This window comes from Pan paniscus, chromosome 13, assembly GCF_029289425.2.
Source record: "Pan paniscus chromosome 13, NHGRI_mPanPan1-v2.0_pri, whole genome shotgun sequence".
Taxonomy (NCBI): domain Eukaryota; kingdom Metazoa; phylum Chordata; class Mammalia; order Primates; family Hominidae; genus Pan; species Pan paniscus.
The window spans coordinates 108,840,578-108,859,661 of record NC_073262.2 but is presented as its reverse complement, the minus strand read 5'-3'; the positions used below and the strand labels follow the sequence as shown (position 1 = coordinate 108,859,661).

Below are 19,084 nucleotides of genomic sequence, written 5' to 3'. Positions count from 1 at the left end.
CTCAGGAGGCTGAGGCTAGGGGATTGCTTGAGCCCAAGAATTCAAGCTGCAGTGAGCCAAGGTCACACTACTGCACTCCAGCCTGGGTGGCAGAGCAAGACCCTGTCTTCATTTCACCTTACTCGAAACTTTGTCATCTAGGGATTGCCAGTGATACCAACAAGGCCTCCTGTTTTTTGGTGTTCCAAGAATACATACTTAATCCACTGGTGGGCCTCTGTGGAATTTTAAAACTCCACTCAATGCAAAGTCCACTTGGGAACTTCCTGGTCCTAGTTGAGTTGAACACAGTTGTATTTATCTGGCCTGGTTAAATTCTGAAATCCTACACGTAGATCAGCAACACTGGCATTACTGGTTTTAAGAATTAAAGCAAGAGCCTTCATTGCTGATCTGAGTTAGATGTGGATTTCAAAGAGGATAGTAATCGACAGTGTTGTTGAGAATAGCACAGTGAAAAATGTAAAGGTCTACGCAAATATATTTTGCTTGTAACCTGACATTTTCCCTGTTCCCAGTGTGTACAAATGAGGTAGCATTTAGAATTGTAACTCAGGATTGGGGTGTCCTCACTGGCTGGTCCATTGCCCACTGTGTTTGCCCAATAAGTATATCACACTTTCTTATTTGTGAACTGAGATTAGAGGTGACTTCAAGTGACAATATGTTGTGATTCAATAACATCCTTCTAAAAACATGATGTTGACTACTTCAGAATTAATATTAGAACACTTGGAAACATTTCATTCAATAGCTGTGATGGTATTACTTTTTTTTTCTGGAGACGGAGTCTCGCTCTGTCACCCAGGCTGGAGTGCAATGGCTCGGCTCACTGCAACCTCCGCCTCCTGGGTTCAAGCAATTCTCCTGCCTCAGCCTCCTGAGTAGCTGGGATTACAGGCACCTGCCACCACGTCCAGCTAATTTTTGTATTTTTATTAGAGAGGGGGTTTCACTATGTTGGTCAGGCTGGTCTCAAACACCTAACCTCAGGTGATCTACCCACCTCAGCCTCCCAAAGTGCTGGGATTACAGGCATGAGCCACTGTACCCAGCCAGAATTACTTTTTTTTTTTTGAGACGGAGTTTTACCCTTATTGCCCAAGCCAGAGTACAATGGTGCGATCTCAGCTCACTGCAACCTCCGCCTCCCGGGTTCAAGCGATTCTCCTGCCTCAGCCTCCCAAGTAGCTGGGATTACAGGCACGCACCACCACATCTGGCTAATTTTTTTGTATTTTTAGTAGAAACGGGTTTTCACCACGTTAGCCAGGCTGGTCTCAAACTCCTAACCTCAGGTGATCCACCCACCTTGGCCTCCCAAAGTGCTGGGATTACAGGCATGAGCCACAGCGCCCGGCCCGGAATTACTACTTTTAAAAATCAAAAGTAACCTTAAGTTGTTTTCATCACCCCTATTTTCGTCCTGCATTACTGTGCCTTCTTTCAGGAAGAAACTAGCCTACAGTATAGTCAGCATATTTTGTTGTCCTACTGACTTGTGAGCTCATGTTCCCAACCATTTGCCAGGTTTAGTTTGTAAGAAGGATGACGAGGAGAAGGTTATAAATAATTGGTTCTGTCCCTGGCTGAAAAGCCATCTGTTTCCCATTTGTGGTTTGGGGTAATTTACTATCTCCAGCGTCCTACCTTTTAGATTAGGTAGAAAGAGAAAGTCCATTCTCAGATCCATTTTTTATAAAGTTAACACCATAACAACAGCTTAGATAAGCTCACTTTACATCCAGTTGTAGTTTAAGCTTCACAATACCCTGGTGTCACTGATTTTGTTGAATTGTATTTGGGTAACAGGTATGGGAAGGCATTGCTAAATTTTATGCAGAATTTGTGCCTTTGAGAAATAGATATTTGCTATTGGTTTATGGTAAGTAATATAAAATATAAAAGTTCTTTTGTTCATGTAAGTTGTGAGCTTATGTGTGATTTTTAACTTTTTTTTTTTGAGATGCAGTTTCACTCTTGTGAAACTGGAGACTGGAGTGCAATAGCGTGATCTTGGCTCACCACAACCTCTGCCTCCTGGGTTCAAGCGATTCTCCTGCCTCAGCCTCCCAAGTAGCTGGGATTACAGGCATGTGCCACCACACCTGGCTAATTTTGTATTTTCAGTAGAGACAGGGTTTCTCCATGTTGGTCAGGCTGGTCTCGAACTCCCGACCTCAGGTGATCCGCCCACCTCAGCCTCCCAAAGTGCTGGGATTACAGGTGTGAGCCACCGCGTCCAGCTGATTTTTAACATTTTAAAATTTTTAAATAATTTTAGAATGCTCCGATCTGTGTTTAATTTCTTAAGGATATTGTGAAGTTACTTATATATTAAGCCTAAACAACTGTTGGAACAAAATACTGTTTCTGCTAGAAAAACTTGTCAATGTTCTAATGATGGGGTCCTGTTCTCCAATATTTGTCTACTGTTTTAAAAACACAGCAAAGAAAAAAAGAAGGAAGGTAGGCAGGCAGGCAGGCAGGGAGAAAGAGAAAAAGAGAAGAAAAAAGAGAAAGAAAAAGACTACATGAAAAGAAGGATGATAGAAATATAATAAAATAAAACTCAGCCTTAGTAAGTCACAAAAGAGATGCTTAATGGAAAAAAAATAAAAAGCAAACCTAGTACTTGCCAGATATTTTCTAAATATTATTTAGTAATGCATACAACAAACCATAAAATGAAAATTATTATTACTATTTTAACTGTGAGTAAATTGAAACTCAGAAAGTTAAGTAGCTAACTCCAGGTCACAAAGAGAGAAAGACACTGGGTAGGAGTCCAGCTTCAGGTGTAAATGACTTCAAAGCTGCCCTACTCTGTGTACCTCAATTAAAGATGACTCAACTCAAGCTTGGGACTAGTGGTGACTCCCAACGTGGAAGGCTGGATGCTTTACTTACATAGCAGAACCCTCCATTTGAGCTACATCTGTCCACTTCTGCTCTGATTCATCCATGCCTGTGCACATCTGGAAGGCCTTGGAGCAGTTCCCGCCAGAAATCTGTTTGCATGAGTCAATGAGGAGCCTCCTGAGAGAAAATTGATCCTAAGGGAGAAAACAGTAGGGACGTTAACATTTGTCCAATTACAAAGTCCTCAGAGTGAAGGAAGGAGCAGAGGAAACTGGTTTTAAACAGTAAGGGGCAAGGCTACATATCAATGCTGGAAGATGCTGGTACACATGCAGCCCAGCTTTCCTATCGTCTCTCTAACAGGGATGTGGGAGGGCAGCAGTCCCCCAATCCCCAAGACGGACCACAGACCAAAGCATTGCTCTGACCCTAGGAAAGGGCCTGTTTATGGGTGACAGGAAGGTTCAGATCCTAGTGGAGGAACCGGCAGTAGTGCCTGGAATAGAGCCCGTATCCCAGGCATGGAGGAACAAGAGGAAGTAGTTGCTGGAGGAGGGTTAGAAGTGCTGGACAGAGGCCGGACACAGTGGCTCACGCCTGTAATCCCAGCACTTTGCGAGGCTGGGGCAGGTGGATCACTTGAGGCCAGGAGTTCGAGACCAGCCTGGCCAACATGGTGAAACCCCGTCTCTACTAAAAATACAAAAATTAGCCGGGCGTGGTGATGGGTGCCTGTAATCCCAGCTACTCGGGAGGCTGAGGCAGGAGAATTGCTTGAACCCGGGAGGTGGAGGTTACAGTAAGCTGAGATGGCACCACTGCACTCCAGCCTGGGTGACAGAGTGAGACCCTGTCTCAAAAAAAAAAAAAAAAAAAAGGTGCTGGGCAGAAATGGTGGCTCTCAGAGAATATAGCCCAGAGTAGGAAAGGGAGCAAATGGCTAAAGCCATCTTTTAATTAGCCAGTTTGGTGTTAAGGAAATGTAAGCCACCCCTAGTGAGTCCATGAAATGGATCCAGTCTTCTGCTCCACTGGGAGTAGGGGCCAGTAACATCCACACAAAATGCATACATTATCTCATTTAATGCTTACTGCAACCTAATAAAGTCTCAGTGTTGCTACCTCCAATTTATAGTTATTTTTAAAAGAAATGAGGTTCAAAAAGGATTAACAACTTTCTAGACTCACAAAAATAAGTAGTTGTGTTAATAAGAGGTTATGTCAGCAACTTGGCAGTATAAAAAACCCTGAATTATCCTTCCCCCCTCCCCTCCACATACTGATTCAGCAAAAATTCATTGACAATCCCTTTGCAAAAGATCAGAAACTACCTGAAAGGCTCCTGCACCCCCAGAAAATGCTACATCAGACTCACTAAAGCCAGTAAGGAGACTAGGGACACTCTCTCACTGGAGACCCCGCCCCTAACCCCGTGCTGTATGACCATGAGAAGATCCCCTCACTCCCAAGCTTCCACCAGAGGAGGGGAGAGGTTGGTCTTTGTGTCCAGCACCCCAACTCTTGTGAGAGGACTTCCCCAAAAACTAGCTTTTATTTTGCCAGTCCTGGAAGTCTCATGATCAGTTACGGTTTGGATACCGAGGGGAGAATGGAGGTGGAGTCTCTGGCTGATAGGTGCCATTGGCCCTTCCCCTTGCACAGCACGGAGCTTGTGGATTAAAAAACGTCCAGTTCTCAGCTCCCAGGGGAGAGAGGGTTGGCCCAGCAGCCCCGCTTATCAAAAAGAAAAAGATAAAAAGTGTTGACAAGGGTGTGGAACTCCTGTACACTGTTGGTAGGAATGCAAAATGATGCAGCCACTATAGAAAACAGTTTGGAGTTTCCACAAAAAATTAAAAATAGAACTACCATGTGATCTAGCAATCCCACTTGTGGGTACATATCCAAAAGAATTGAAATCAGGATCCTAAAGAGATATCTGTACCCCTGTGTTCATTGCACCATTATTCACAATAGCCAAGATGGCTATGGAAACAAACTAAATATCCATTGAAGGATGAGTGAATAAAGAGAATGTGGGACCAGGTGCGGTGGTTCACGCCTGTAATCCCAGCACTTTGGGAGGCTGGGGTGGGTGGATCACCTGAGGACAGGAGTTCGAGGCCAGCCTGGCCAACATGGTGAAACCCTGTCTCTACTAAAAATGCAAAAATTAGCCAGGCGTGGTGGCATGCAACTGGAGTCCCAGCTACTAGGGAGGCTGAGGCAGGAGAATCACTGGAGCCTGGGAGGCAGAGGTTGCAGTGAGCCGAGGTCATGCTACTGCACTCCAGCCTGGGTGACAGAGCGAGACTCCATCTCAAAAAAATGTTTTTGACATGTTTAAATGGTTGTTTAAAAAAAACAAAAACAAATAGCAACAAAAAACAGAAGACTATGTCACAGAGACTGTATATCAGATCAGTGGCCTGTCAGGAACCAGGCTGCATGGCAGGAGGCAAGTGGCAGGTGAGAGAGCATTACCGCCTGAGCTCCGTCTCCTGCCAGATCTATTAGATTCTCATAGGAGTACAAACTCTGTTGTGAACTGCACATACAAGGGATCTAGGTTGTGCACTCCTTATGAGAATCTAATGCCTGATGATCTGAGGTGGAACTGTTTCACCCTGAAACCATCTGCCCCATACCCTCATCCAAGGAAAAATTGTCTTTCACGAAACCAGTCCCTGGTGCCAAAAAGGTTGGGGACCACTGCTATATGTAGTCCACAAAGCCTAAAATCTTTACTATCTGGCCCTTTGCAGAAAGTTTCCTGACCCCTGTTAGATCTTTATGACCTGACATGGAAAGATTTCTAAGCAAAGTTATGGACTAGTATTAGCATATTTATGCTTTTAAAAATTTTTAGATATGTGTATGTACCTCTATGTACATATACAGGCACAGACAAAAGATTGAATCAATAGCCAGTAAACTGCTGTCAGTGACTCCCACTAGGAAGCGATGTGGGAACTAAGTGGGTCGGGATATTTACTTTTTACTCTACAGATTTGTTCTGTTCTTGTCTTCTACAAAGAGAATATATTTATGTATTACTTTTTTGTTTTGTTTGTTATTGTTGTTTTTGTTTTGAGACAGGTTCTCATTCTGTCACCCAGGCTGGAGTGCAATGGCACCATCACAGCTCACTGCAGCGTTGACCTCCTGGGCTCAAGCAATCCTTCCACCTCAACCTCCCGAGTAGTTGGGACTACAGACGTGCACCACCATGCCTGGCTAATTTTCATATTTTGCTTGTTTGTTTGTTTGTTTTTGTTTGAGACGGAGTTTCACTCTGTCGCCCAGGCTGGAGTGCAGTGGCATGATCTTGGCTCACTGCAACCTCTGCCTCCCAGGTTTAAGCAACTCTCCTGTCTCAGCCTCCCGAGTAGCTGGGACTATAGGCGCATGCCACCACTCCTGGCTAATTTTTGTATTTTTAGTAGAAATCGGGTTTCACCATATTGGTCAAGCTGGTCTTGAACTCCTGACCTCAAGTGATCCACCCACCTCCGCCTCCCAAAGTGCTGGGATTACAGGCGTGAGCCACCACACCTGGCCTTAATTTTTGTATTTTTTATAGAGACAGCATCTTGCTATGGTGCCCAGGCTGGTCTCGAACCCCTGGGCTCAAGCAATCCTCCCACCTCTGCCACCCAAAGTGCTGGGATTACAAGCATGAGCTACCACACCTGGCCTATGTATTACTTCTATAATTAAAAAATAGTAAAAAGGTGCCCGGGAGGTGATGGCCACCCCCCAACAGTGTCTGGGCTCTCCTGGCAGGTGTGATGCTTCAGTACATCTGTGGTCAGACCATTGTCAAGCTTGTGAGGCCTCCTGTTTAGGTACACAGTATGGAAGGTCGCTATGCCACGGCTCTTTATTCTGCTGCATTGAAACAGAATAAGCTGGAGCAAGTAGAAAAGGAGCTGTTGAGAATAGCACAAATCCTAAAGGAACCCAAAGTGGCTGCTTCTATTTTGAATCCCTGTGTGAAGTGTTCCATTAAAGTGAAAAGCCTAAATGACATCACAGCCAAAGAGACATTCTCTCTCCAACCCTGATCAATTTGCTTGCTCAATATGGTCGCTTAAGCAATACCCAAGGAGTTGTTTCTTCTTTTTCTACCATGATGAGTGTCCACCGTGGAGAGGTACCTTGCACAGGGACCACTGCATCTCCTTTAGAGGAAGCCACACTCTCTGAATTAAAAACAGTCCTGAAGAGCTTCCTAAGTCAAAGCCAAGTATTGAAATTGGAGGGTAAGACTGATCCGTCAATCATGGGTGGAATGATTGTGCGTATTTGAGAGAAATATGTTGACATGTCTGTTAAGACCAAGATTCAGAAGCTGAGCAGGGCTATGCGGGAGGTTGTCTAAAAGTATTGGTTTTCTACCATCACTGAAAATTCTTGAACTTGGAGCAACAATAAAAAGCTTCCAGAGCAGAAAAAATAATAATAAAAATACTACTTGAACAAAATAATAAATAATAATCTTTAGCCCTTCAAATTTCTACTTTTCAGCCAGGCATGGTGGCTCACGCCTGTTTTCCCAGCACTCTGGGAGGCTTGAGGTGGATGGATCACTTAAGGTCAGGAGTTCAAGACCAGCCTTGTCAACATGGTGAAATTCTGTCTCTACTAATAATACTTGGATAAAAATTACTAGAATACACACGGCAGATTAACATTCAGTATCTACCTAATCTCTTTCTAGTGTGCTCTCTTATATTGAAGAAGATGAAAGATTAAAGAAAAAAAATTCTACATATTTCAGACTCCCTTGCAGCTAGGGCTCTGGGTGTGATTTAGGTTTCTTAAATCAGATTATGAGGTAAGAGCCCTCCTTTTTTGTTGTTTCTACATTTACACTTTAAAAATGGTCACAAAGAGGCTGGGCATGGTGGCTCACCCCTATAATTCCAGCCCTTTGGGAGGCTGAGGCAGATGGATCTCTTAAACCCAGAAGTTCAAGACCAACCTGGGCAACATAGCAAAGCCCTGTCTCTACAAAAAATTAAAGAGTTAGCCAGGCATGGTTGTGCACACTTGTAGTCCCAGCTACTTGGAAGGCTGAAGTTGGAGCCTGGAGTTCAAGGCTGCAGTGAGTTGTGATTGTGCCATTGAACTCCAGCCTGAGTAAAAGAGCAAGACTGTCTCAAAATAATAATTTTTTAAAAATGGTCACAGAGGTGTGTGGTTTCTCTAGGGTAGGATTAGCAGCATTCAGGCACTAGCTCCTCTGTCAAGGAGCAGGCTACAGCAGGTACAGCTCCATTCTAAAGCTGGTCATTGTGGAGACAGGTTTCTACTCATGATGGCTTCCTGATTGGATCAGTGATGGTATGACTTCATGGCCAACAACTGTTACAGCAGCTTCCCCATTCAGCAAATGCCTTCCTGACAAGAGAATATGCAGCAGCTTCCTTGGTGTTCTGATTCTGCAGTGTGGCTTTGAGAATTATTTCTGAATACTCAGCCTAGAATCTTGTTTCTTTAGCCCTTCAAATTTCTACTTTTCGGCCGGGCATGGTGGTTCACGCTTGTAATCCCAGCACTCTGAGAGGCTTCAGGCAGATGGATCACTTGAGGTCAGGAGTTCAAGACCGGCCTTGTCAACATGGTGAAATCCTGTCTCTACTGAAAATACAAAAATTAGCCGGGCATGGTGGTGGGCACCTGTAACCCCAGATATTCAGGAGGCAGAGGCAGGAGAACAGCTTGAACCCAGGAGGCAGAGGTTGCAGTGAGCCCTGATTGTGCCACTATACTCCAGCCTGGGCAACAGAGCGAGACTCCAACTCAAAAAAAAAATCAACTTTTCTACAGCTTGAGTAGATTCTGTTCTCTAAAAGTGAACCCCAATCAACACAGCAACCTAAGGCCTGTAACAGAGAGTTATGAGAGTAAAGAAGGAATTCTAAGGAGGTCACATACATTCTTTCTAATCCTCACAGCAACATAGGAGGTAGGACTCTCATTTTAGAGGAGAGAAAATAAAACACAGGAGATAAAGTTCCTGAATCAGTGTCATATAATTATTAACTAGCAGAACAGGGACTCGAACCTATATCCATCTGAGTATAAAACCCATTTCCATACACACAAAAGCATGTATGTCAACTTGGCAATGCGATCCTCAGGCTCATTATGGAGGTGGTGGTGGTGGGGTTGTTTCTGTTACCATTAAAGTACAAATGCACGCATGTACAGCAACAGGACAGAGGTTAAATGTTGGTAGATTTATGTGACCCAGAGTATTTATCTTTTAAGTATACTCATGGCTTTTAATCTTTGGGGATGGCGGGGGCGGTGATCACAAACCCAACCACTGAGAATCTGATGAAACTACAAATCTTTTCTCCAGAAAAAGTTCACACTCAATTTTAAGGAGTTTGTGTACCCAAGTAAATAATACATTCAATAAATGTTATTGAGCTTCACCGAGTCCTAAGGTTGTAATAATTTGTATCATCTTTTTTATTTTTTGAGACAGAATCTCACTGTTGCCCAAGCTGACGTGCAGTGTCGTGATCACGGCTCACTGCAGCCTCAACCTCCTGGCTCAAGCAATCCTCCCACATCAGCCTCCCAAGTAGCTAGGACCAGAGGTGCATGTGTCACAACACTGGGCTAATTTTTTTATTTTTTGTAGAGACAGGGTTTTGCTATGTGCCCAGGCTGGTCTTGAACTCCTGGGCTCAAGTGATCCACCCAACTCAGCCTCCCAAAGTGCTGGGATCACAGGCGTGAGCCACCACACTTGGCCATTTGCATGATCTTAAAGCAGCTACAAATTTCATTCTTCCAAAGAACTGGTTCACACAATCTTCCTAGTGAACTTTTCTTAACAGATTCATCTGTTCAAATCATTCCCAATTCTAGGCATTATTCAAGGTATCAGAAGCCCTTACCACTGTGTCATTCTCACAGGGTTCCACCCAAGTTCAAATATGACAGAACCTCTAGCCTCACACAGTATCTGCCATCATGTGTTTGCTTTATGGGAAAACATCCCTTTGTGCCTGGTTTGTCCATGAACATATTACTGTGCATTCACTCAGTTAAATTAAACAACTTAAGCCAGGCACAGTGGCTCATGCCTGTAATCCCAGCACTTTGGGAGGCCGAGGCGGGTGGATCACCTGAAGTCAAGTGGATCAGCTGAAGTCAGGAGTTCGAGACCATCCTGGCCAACATGGTGAAACCCCGTCTCTACTAAAAATACAAAAATTAGCTGGGCATGGTTGTGGACCCCTGTAATCCCAGCTACTCAGAGGCTGAGGCAGGAGAGTCACTTGAACCCGGGAGGAGGAGGTTGCAGTGAGGCGAGATCATGCCATTGCACTCCAGCCTGGGCAACAAAGCAAAACTCCATCTGAAAAAAAAAAAAAAAATTAAGCCACTTGATGTAATGCATATTTCCAGGCCACACGAGCCTGGAGGTTAAAAATAATCAAAATAGACATCACCTAAAAGGATAACCTTGATTTCATTCTCATTTATGCTGTAGGAAATCCAACCATCCATCAAATTCCTCCCAAATGGTGCCACTTAGCTCTATTAGGAAGCCACCTTCCATGTACCTCACTCAGCACTTACATCTGGTGCCAGAGCCTCTAAAGCGACCATAATGTTGCAAGACCTGATATTCTCCCTGCTTTTACTCCGTAATCCCTGTGTCCACCACCCGCTCCAACTGCATCCAAGGAGAAACATATCCTGCCACTGGATGGAAGTAAAACTGCATAAAAGCAAGCTTACTGCAGCCATTTCTGCCTTGCAAGAGACCATAGTCCATGCACAATTCATATCAAGGGGCAGAGAAATTTCTTTACTGCTTCCATCTACTGCAAACAGACACCGGTGGAGGCAAGAGGAAAAGGAAGACTGAAATGTCAAAGACACAGCTCCTCTATGTTGCTAAACTGCGTGATACAGAGAGTAGATGGCATGTTGTTTTCACGGAGATATTCATGAGACTTCAGCTATAAGACCAAAGGCCTGAAAAACTAAGAGAGGGCAGAGAATTTAAACTAGTAGCAACTGAAATACAGAGAGTAGGTGTATTGGTTTAGGTTTTACAAAAAGCAGCTGCTAAGGAAGGGCTTAGGTGTAGGCAGGTTGCCGGGAGGTGTTGCTAGGAAACAGAAGTGAGGGGGTGGGTAAAGTGAGAGACAGGAAAAAGAGAGAAGCCATGAAGGATTTTTGTTTTTCTGTGTTTTTGTAAACTAAATTTTATTTTGTTAATTGACAAATAATAATTGTATATATTTATGGGGTACATAGTGATGGTGCAATACATATGTAGAGTGATTAGATTGGGATAATTAGCATATCCATCATCTCAAACATTTATCATTTCTTTGTGTTGGGAACATTCAATATCTTCCTTCTCACTATTGAAATGACATAATATATTATTGTTAATTATAGCCACCCTACAGTGGCATATGTTAATAAGAACACTGCTGGTGCTGGGACTCTCCGCAGAGCTCTGTAGAACATGCTACACAATCTCCCCACTGTGAGACTGGGAAGCTGGGGTATTTATCTACCTACATATGCTCCCCATCAGCTGTGGGTTGGTATTAGAGCATAACCCCCCCTGTCGCAGGCCCGGTGTCTGAGAATGCCCTTAAGCAGTGACGCACTTAAGGCCCTGAGGTGAGGAATAGTCAGTGTGCCTGATAACCAGCCACCAAAATTGACAGGTGACCTCAGAGAGGGCAGATTGCTTTGTGGTGAGATAGACTCTCCAGGGGAGGCTGAGCAGTGCAGTGATGTGATACCATTTCTGGACTCTAAATATTAAATAAAATCTGCCACATGTATAAACACCTTCCATAAGGGGGTCTTTGAAAGAAAGCAGGAAAGGCTGGGTGCGGGGGCTTCTGCCTATAATCCCAGCACTTTGGGAGGCCGAGGCGGGTGGATCACCTGAGGTTAGGAGTTTAAGACCAGCCTGACCAGGGCCGGCCGCAGTGGCTCATGCCTGTAATCCCAGCACTTTGGGAGGCCGAGGCAGGCGGATCACAAGGTCAGGAGATCGAGGCCATCCTGTCTAACACAGTGAAACCCCGTCTCTACTAAAAATACAAAAAATTAGCCGGGCATCATGGCACATGCCTGTAGTCCCAGCTGTTCGGGAGGCTGAGGCAGGAGAATGGCGTGAACCCGGGAGGCGGAGCTTGCAGTGAGCCGAGATCGCGCCACTGCACTCCAGCCTGGGCGACAGAGCAAGACTCGGTCTCAGAAAAAAAAAAAAAAAAAAAAAAAAGACCAGCCTGACCAATATGGTGAAACCCCGTCTCTACTAAAAATACAAAAATTAGCTGGGCATGGTGGTGCACGCCTGTAATCCCAGCTACTTGGGAGGCTGAGACAGAAGAATTGCTTGAACCAGGGAGGCAGAGGTTGCAGTGAGCCAAGATTGTGCCACTGCACTCCAGCGACTGCACTTCAGCTGTTTGACACAGTGAGACTTTCAGAAAGAGAAAGAAAGAAAGAAAGAAAGAGAGAGAGAGAGAGGAAGGAAGGGAGGGAGGGAGGGAAGGAAGGAAGAAGGGGAGAGAAATAATCCTGGGAAAGTGCCTGAATTTCTAATGTGGGTAACTGAAGAAGAGAAAAGCCAAGCCGGCTGAGGGGTGGGGTGAAGAGGCCAGTGGGAGCAGAAGCCAGAGGTGACCCTGGGGATAGCCAAGGGAAACTGAAAAATCAGGGTGCTCTCAGATGAAGCTTCACAGTAAGGTGTCCTGGTCCCCTTTGTGTCTTACTGAGGTTACCAGCAGAGCAACTCTTTCCATTCTCATTTGATGTTTATTGCCGCTCCTTCTCCTTCCTCCAGGACGCAAGAGTGCAGCCCAGCAAGCTGACACAGAGGGCCATGGGAGTGGCAGACATCCATCACAGCACCCTCACAACCCTGCCCTCTCTTGTCCCCAGTACTTGGCTTCTTGCTATCTTTAAACCAACCTGTGAACTTCAATTATTTTTTCCCTTTATGTGGTTCCTTTCCATGAGGCTCTTAATTCAAAAACCCAACCCCCTGGGACACATCAGCCTTCCAGATCATGCCCAAGCAAGTCGGAGTCCTAAGATGAACTGGGCTTAGGTTATCCAGCAGGGATCCCTGCTGTGAAACTGCTGCAAGTGTAGAAGGGATCAGCCCCAGGGCAGTTGGCTAATTACTGCCTCATAGAAATATATCACTATGTCAGCAGTTCTGAGAGCACTCTTAGAGACAGACCCTGTGGTGAGCCAGAAAGAGCTGTTTTTCTGTCCACTGGAAAATATTTCTAAGACAAAGCCTGATCCACCAAAGCATTAGCTAGGATTTTAGGCCATGGGCAGATTAATCACATTCCTGCCCAGTGGGGCTCCACTGAGGGAAACCAGGGAGAGCTGCTAAGTGGGTAACTGCAGTGCCTCAATAAATGCACCAGGATTCAGGCAGGCAACAAATCCCAGATCCTGCCTGAAGATGGGGAAGGAGTTCCAATATCCCACCAGGCTTGGTCCTCAGAGTTTGCAGTCCTAGACTGGGTCAAAGTTTCCAACCATTTTACTTTCCTTACCAGTGTTCTTTGAATACTTACCAAGTCCTCTACAGACTTCCTAAAGTTTGAAGTGTCTCAACCTGCCTCACCCCCCAGCCCCAGCCCCAGCCCCAGCCCCAGCTCTTCTTGCTCTGATTTTAGGGCCCATAGACTGGGCCACCCTCTGCTAGTGCAACCCATTTTGTCAGGGAAGGAAGGGCTGGGTAGCATGATGCTGCCAAAGGGGGATCTTTTTTTAACTTCCATTCTTGTGAAAAGATAAGAAAAAAACCTTCTCTGAAAACACAGAAACCTTCTCTGTGGTCCTACCAGAGAAAACAGATGTAGGTACCATTACTATGAGACCCAGATGGAGAACACACAGTTGGTGGCATTAAATTCTCCCTTGGCCACATTGGTAAGGTGTTATTGCAAGTGTATGTCTGACTGAACGCTACTCCAGAATCCATTAGACATCTTCTGTATTTTATTATGTTAAAATGTATCCCTAAATCAAATGGGCGAAGTTATGCTGCAATAACAAACACTTCCAAAATGTCCGTTGCTTAAAACAATAGAGGTTTATTCTCACTCTCCCTACACATCCATCATACCTTGGCTGGAAACTCTGCTCCAAGTTTACTCACTCTGGGACTCAGGGGAAAAGGAGAAGACATTCTCGAGAATATTGCCTGTCTCTCTGGCACAGGAAAAGAGAGAACATGGTGTTGTAGACCAAATTCTGAAAGTTCAAAAAAAAAGGCAGGCATTATCCCCCTTCCCTCTCTATAGAATCTCTTCACATTAAAAAAAAGTCAGCAAACAAACCTTTCTCAAACCCCTCTAGTTACTATTACTATTATTATTTTTATTAATATCTTTCCAACCTTTTTTTTTCCCCTGAGACGAAGTTTCACTCTTGTTTCCCAGGCTGAAGTGCAATGGCACGATCTCGGCTCACCACAAACTCCACCTCCTGGGTTCAAGAGATTCTCCTGCCTCAGCCTCCTGAGTAGCTAGGATTACAGGCATGTGCCACCACACCCGGCTAATTTTTTGTATCTTTAGTAGAGATGGGGTTTCTCCATGTTGGTCAGACTGTTCTTGAATTCCTGACCTCAGGTGATCCGCCCACTTCAGTCTCCCAAAGTGTTGGGATTACAGGCGTGAGCCACCGCACCCAGCCCTTTCCAGCCTTTTAAAAGTAATTTCTCAGCCAGGCGCGATGACTCACACCTGTAATCCCAACACTTTGGGAGGCCCAGGCTGGCAGATCACCTGATGTCAGGAGTTTGAGACCAGCCTGGCCAACATGGAGAAACCCCGTCTCTATTAAAAATGCAAAAAATTAGCCAGATGTGGTGGCGCATGCCTGTAATCCCAGCTACTCAGGAGGCTGAGACAGAAGAATTGCTTAAACCTGGGAAGTGGAGGTTACAGTGAGCTGAGATCGTGCCACTGCACTGCAGCCTGGGCGATAGAGTGAGACCCCTGTCTCAAAAGAAAAAATAAGTAATCTCTCACTGACTGCACTTGTCCACCCCCTTTCCTCTAACTACTCCCCAAATCATTTGGTCTGCCTTGCTCCTCGACCACCCATCTGTCTGTAGATGCTCTTGTAAAGTCATCAATGACTCACCTACTGCTTAAACCAAGGAATACTTTTCCCATTCTACCGGTCATCTCTGAAACATTTCTGCCTGATGGCCATACCTTTCTTTAAATCTTTTTGTTTAGTATTTTAGGACACCAGCATAATTTAAAGACCCAGATATCATATGATTAATAAGCATTTCAGGATGTATTGCTAACTAACAAACTTTTTAAAACATAATCATCTTTCCATTATCACACCTGACAAAATTAACAAGGGATCCTTTACTTACTTCATCTAATACCCAGTGTGTGTTAAAATTTCCCTGATTGTCTCAAAGGCAGCCAGCCTTCAAACAAGGTCTACACATTTTATCTGGTTATAAAGTCCCTTAAATCTCTTTTATTTTATTAGTCCCTCATCTCTCCTTTCATTCTCATACAATAAATTTGTTGGAGAATCATTTATCCTTTAGAATGTTACAAATTTTAGATGTGGCTGGTTGCTTTCTCATAATGTCATTTAACTCTTCCTCCATCCCCGGCATTTCTGGCAAAATGGTAGTTAGATTTAGAGATTTGATTCTATTTGGTTCAATTTACTTTAGGCAAGAATACTTCATAGGTGATGCTGTGCACTTTCTATTGTATCACATCAAGACGCACGGAATGTCTGGCTGGCCCACATTTAGTGATGTTAAGATCAATCAGTTGGGTTCAGGTAGTAGCCTAATTCTTCATTTGTAAAGTTCCTCCATCAACTTTTAATCTACTTATTTTAGCATCCACTGAAGATGATTGCCTAGATCCATTATATCTTTAGGAGTTGCAAAATGGTGATTTTCTAATCCTTTCATTTTTTTTTCCACCTACAGTTATAAGCTGGATTTTTTATGTAAAGAAAAACTTTCCTTTATTAATAGTTTGGCTATCCTGGGCATAGTATATACAGGAAACACAGGAAAATGCTTAATTCTTTCCTTATTTTCAGGGTAATGACAGTAAATGAGTTATAATGTCCTAATGACCTCCAAATGGTGACCAATTAGTTTTTCCTTCAGTGTCATTATGAACTCATAGATTTTTAATATATTTGATGAGCTGTAGTCATTATTTATCTTGATTTCTGCCCAAAATGTCTCTTCTGAGACCAGAGAAAGGCCCTTCAAGATGGCTCTTTTATGGCCAGGTGCAGTCGCTCACACCTGCAATCCCAGCACTTTGAGAGGCCGAGGCAGGAGGATCACCTGAGGTCAGGAGTTCAAGACCAGCCTGGCCAACATGGTGAAACCCTGTCTCTACCAAAAATACAAAAATTAGCCAGGCGTGGTGGTGCATGCCTGTAGTCCCAGCTACTCAGGAGGCTGAAGCAGGAGAATCACTTGGACACGGGAGGCGGAGGTTGCAGTGAGCCGAGATCACGCCACCACACTCCAGCCTGGGTGACAGAGTGAGACTCCATCTCAAAAAAATAGATGGCTGTTTTATCATTTTGACTTAATTTATAACTTCTTTGTTTTCCAGCTCATATAGGTACTAACCTCATATAGGTAGTGTACATTTCCTATCATTTTTCCAAAGACCTCTGGCAGCTTTGTAAAGAAAATGGATATTTAGAGACTGTAATCTAGGCACAACTGGAGCTCGTCACTTGCTTTTTATTACTTCTAGGTGTTTTGGAGAACAGAGCTAAAATTACATTTTTAAGAGAAAAATATAATTTTGAGTTCATTCTTATACTTCCAATTCAAATTTAAAATTACAATGTTTTAACTTAACCTCCTTGATTCTTTAAATCTTTTTTTATATTTTTTCTTTCTTTTTTTAAATTGTTTTAAATTATTTTATTCATATTTATTTATACATTTCTTTTGGGTTTTGTTACCCATGAATATAAACTTCCTTGATTTTTGTACATTATTTCTCTGCTCTTGTACTGATTACTGAATATCTTCATTCTAAATTATATTTATGTAAGTTTTAATTTCACTTTACTTTTCAATATATCTAGAATATTTTCAGATAATGCCAATATTTCTACTATCAATAAATACTGATTGCAGTTTTGAGTTTCTTTGCCATTCTTTTGTTCTTAAATTATATCTCATAAGGATGTACAGGAAAAATACTGTATTTTAAAGTCACTTGAAATGATTTTTTTCTCTGTATGAATATGCTACCAACTTGACATACAGTTAGGTTCATTAGTTTCAGGTTGTTTTTCATTTTTAAAGACTGCTGTCTTCATTTGATTCTGTTTTATTCATTTAATTAAATAAAAAATATGATTACAAAAACAGAATTATACATTGAGATACATGTTTTTTGGTTTTTGTAGGGACAAGGTCTTGCTCTGTCACTCAGGCTGGAGCACAGTGGCATAGTCATAGCTTATTACAGGCTCAAACTCCTGGGCTCAAGTGATCCTCCCACCTCAGCTTCCCAAGTAGCTGGGATTACAGGCATGAGCCACGATGCCCAGCTCAAGTTACTTTTTAGATACCTTTTGTTGCAAAGGGAATGGATTGCAGATAGGGACAGCTTTCATCCTTATCTTTTTCACCTTTTATTCTACCCTATTTATAGATAACCATTTTAATATAAGTATATACAGATGTGTGTGAGCGCATGTGTATACACACACATATTCACATATAGACACATATGCACACACTTTGTCTTAATCAAACATTAGCATACTATAATACAGTTCTAGACCTTCATCTTTTTTTTGCTAAAATATATCTTGGTGATCACTCTATATCAGTACGCAAAGATTTTCTTTATTTCTCTGTCACCTGCAAAAGACTCCATTGTATAGATATACCATAATCTCTTTGATTTATGTGTGTCTCTTATATATAATGTAGAGCTGAATTAGCCTGTTTTTCACTGTCACAAAAAGATTTCTTTTTGAGACACAGTCTTGCTCTGTCACCCAGGCTGGAATGCAGTGGCACAATCTCGGCTCACTGCAACCTCTGCCTCCTGGGATTAAGCAATCCTCCCACCTCAGCCTCCCAAGTAGCTGGGACTACAGGCATGCACCACTACACCTGGTTAATTTTTGTATTTTTACTAGAGACAGGGTTTCACCATGTTGTCCAGGCTGGTCTCGAACTCCTGACCTCAAGTGATCTGCCTGCCTTGGCCTCCCAAAGTGTTGGGATTACAGGTCACAAAAAAAGATTTATAATTTTAGAATGTGGTTACCAATTCGATACTATAAAACATATCTATGAATGATTGTTGTACAAAATGTTTCCTTCCACTTAAATTAGATCATAGTTTGGATAAGCAGTGCAGAATTCGGGGAAAGCAGTAATCTTACCTTTTGTGTGTTTTACACATCATCTAGGACACTGTGGCTTTACAATAAGATGTTTGTGCACCAAGACTCTCATGACATTGTCAACAATTTTCAGAGAAGCCTTCCTCCTACGACCAGTGAGAATAAATTTAAGATGAGATACACAGTGTCTAGGAGCTGTCTCTTCCATTTTTTCACTCTTTCACAGCTTAACTAAAAATAGCACAATGCTAAAACAGACTAGGGTAATTTAAAAAAATCCTTGGCGGCCGAGCGCCGTGGCTCACACCTGTAATCCCAGCACTTTGGGAGACCAAGGTGGGTGGATCACCTGAGGTCAGGAGTTTGAGACCAGCCTGGCCAACATGGTGAAACCCCGTCTCTACTAAAAGTACAAAAATTAGCCGGGTGTGGTGGTGGGCGCCTGTAATCCCAGCTACTCAGGAGGCTGAGGCAGGAGAATCACTTGAACCCAGGAGGCAGAGGTTGCAGTGAGCTGAGATTGCGCCACTGAACTCCAACCTGGGCGACAAGAGTGAGATTCTGTCTTAAAAAAAAAAAAAAAATCCTTGGCATGTGAATAGTGACCTCACTCAGGTTCCATTCTGGGAATGATGTCCATATGAAAGTTTCAAAATTAATTATTAGTCATTTGTCACACTGACCATCACAGGTTGCGGGGAAGGTCCTTACAGATGTTTTTACCATCTAAAAACTTCACACAGGCCGGGTGCGGTGGCTCACGCCTGTGATCCCAGCACTTTGGGAAGCCGAG

At 43.4% G+C, this 19,084-nt stretch overlaps 1 long non-coding RNA gene and 1 pseudogene across 1 annotated transcript in view; one reads left to right on the top strand and one right to left on the bottom strand.

Moving 5' to 3' along the window:
* LOC134728711 (uncharacterized) overlaps positions 1–19,084 on the bottom strand; it is a 69,852-nt gene that overhangs the window by 22,680 nt on the left and 28,088 nt on the right. Inside the window, exon 2 of the long non-coding RNA XR_010109406.1 lies at positions 2,911–3,056. This is a non-coding gene — a long non-coding RNA (uncharacterized LOC134728711). The remainder of the gene's footprint in view (positions 1–2,910; positions 3,057–19,084) is intronic.
* LOC100987799 (ATP synthase subunit O, mitochondrial-like) lies at positions 5,827–7,592 on the top strand (annotated as a pseudogene).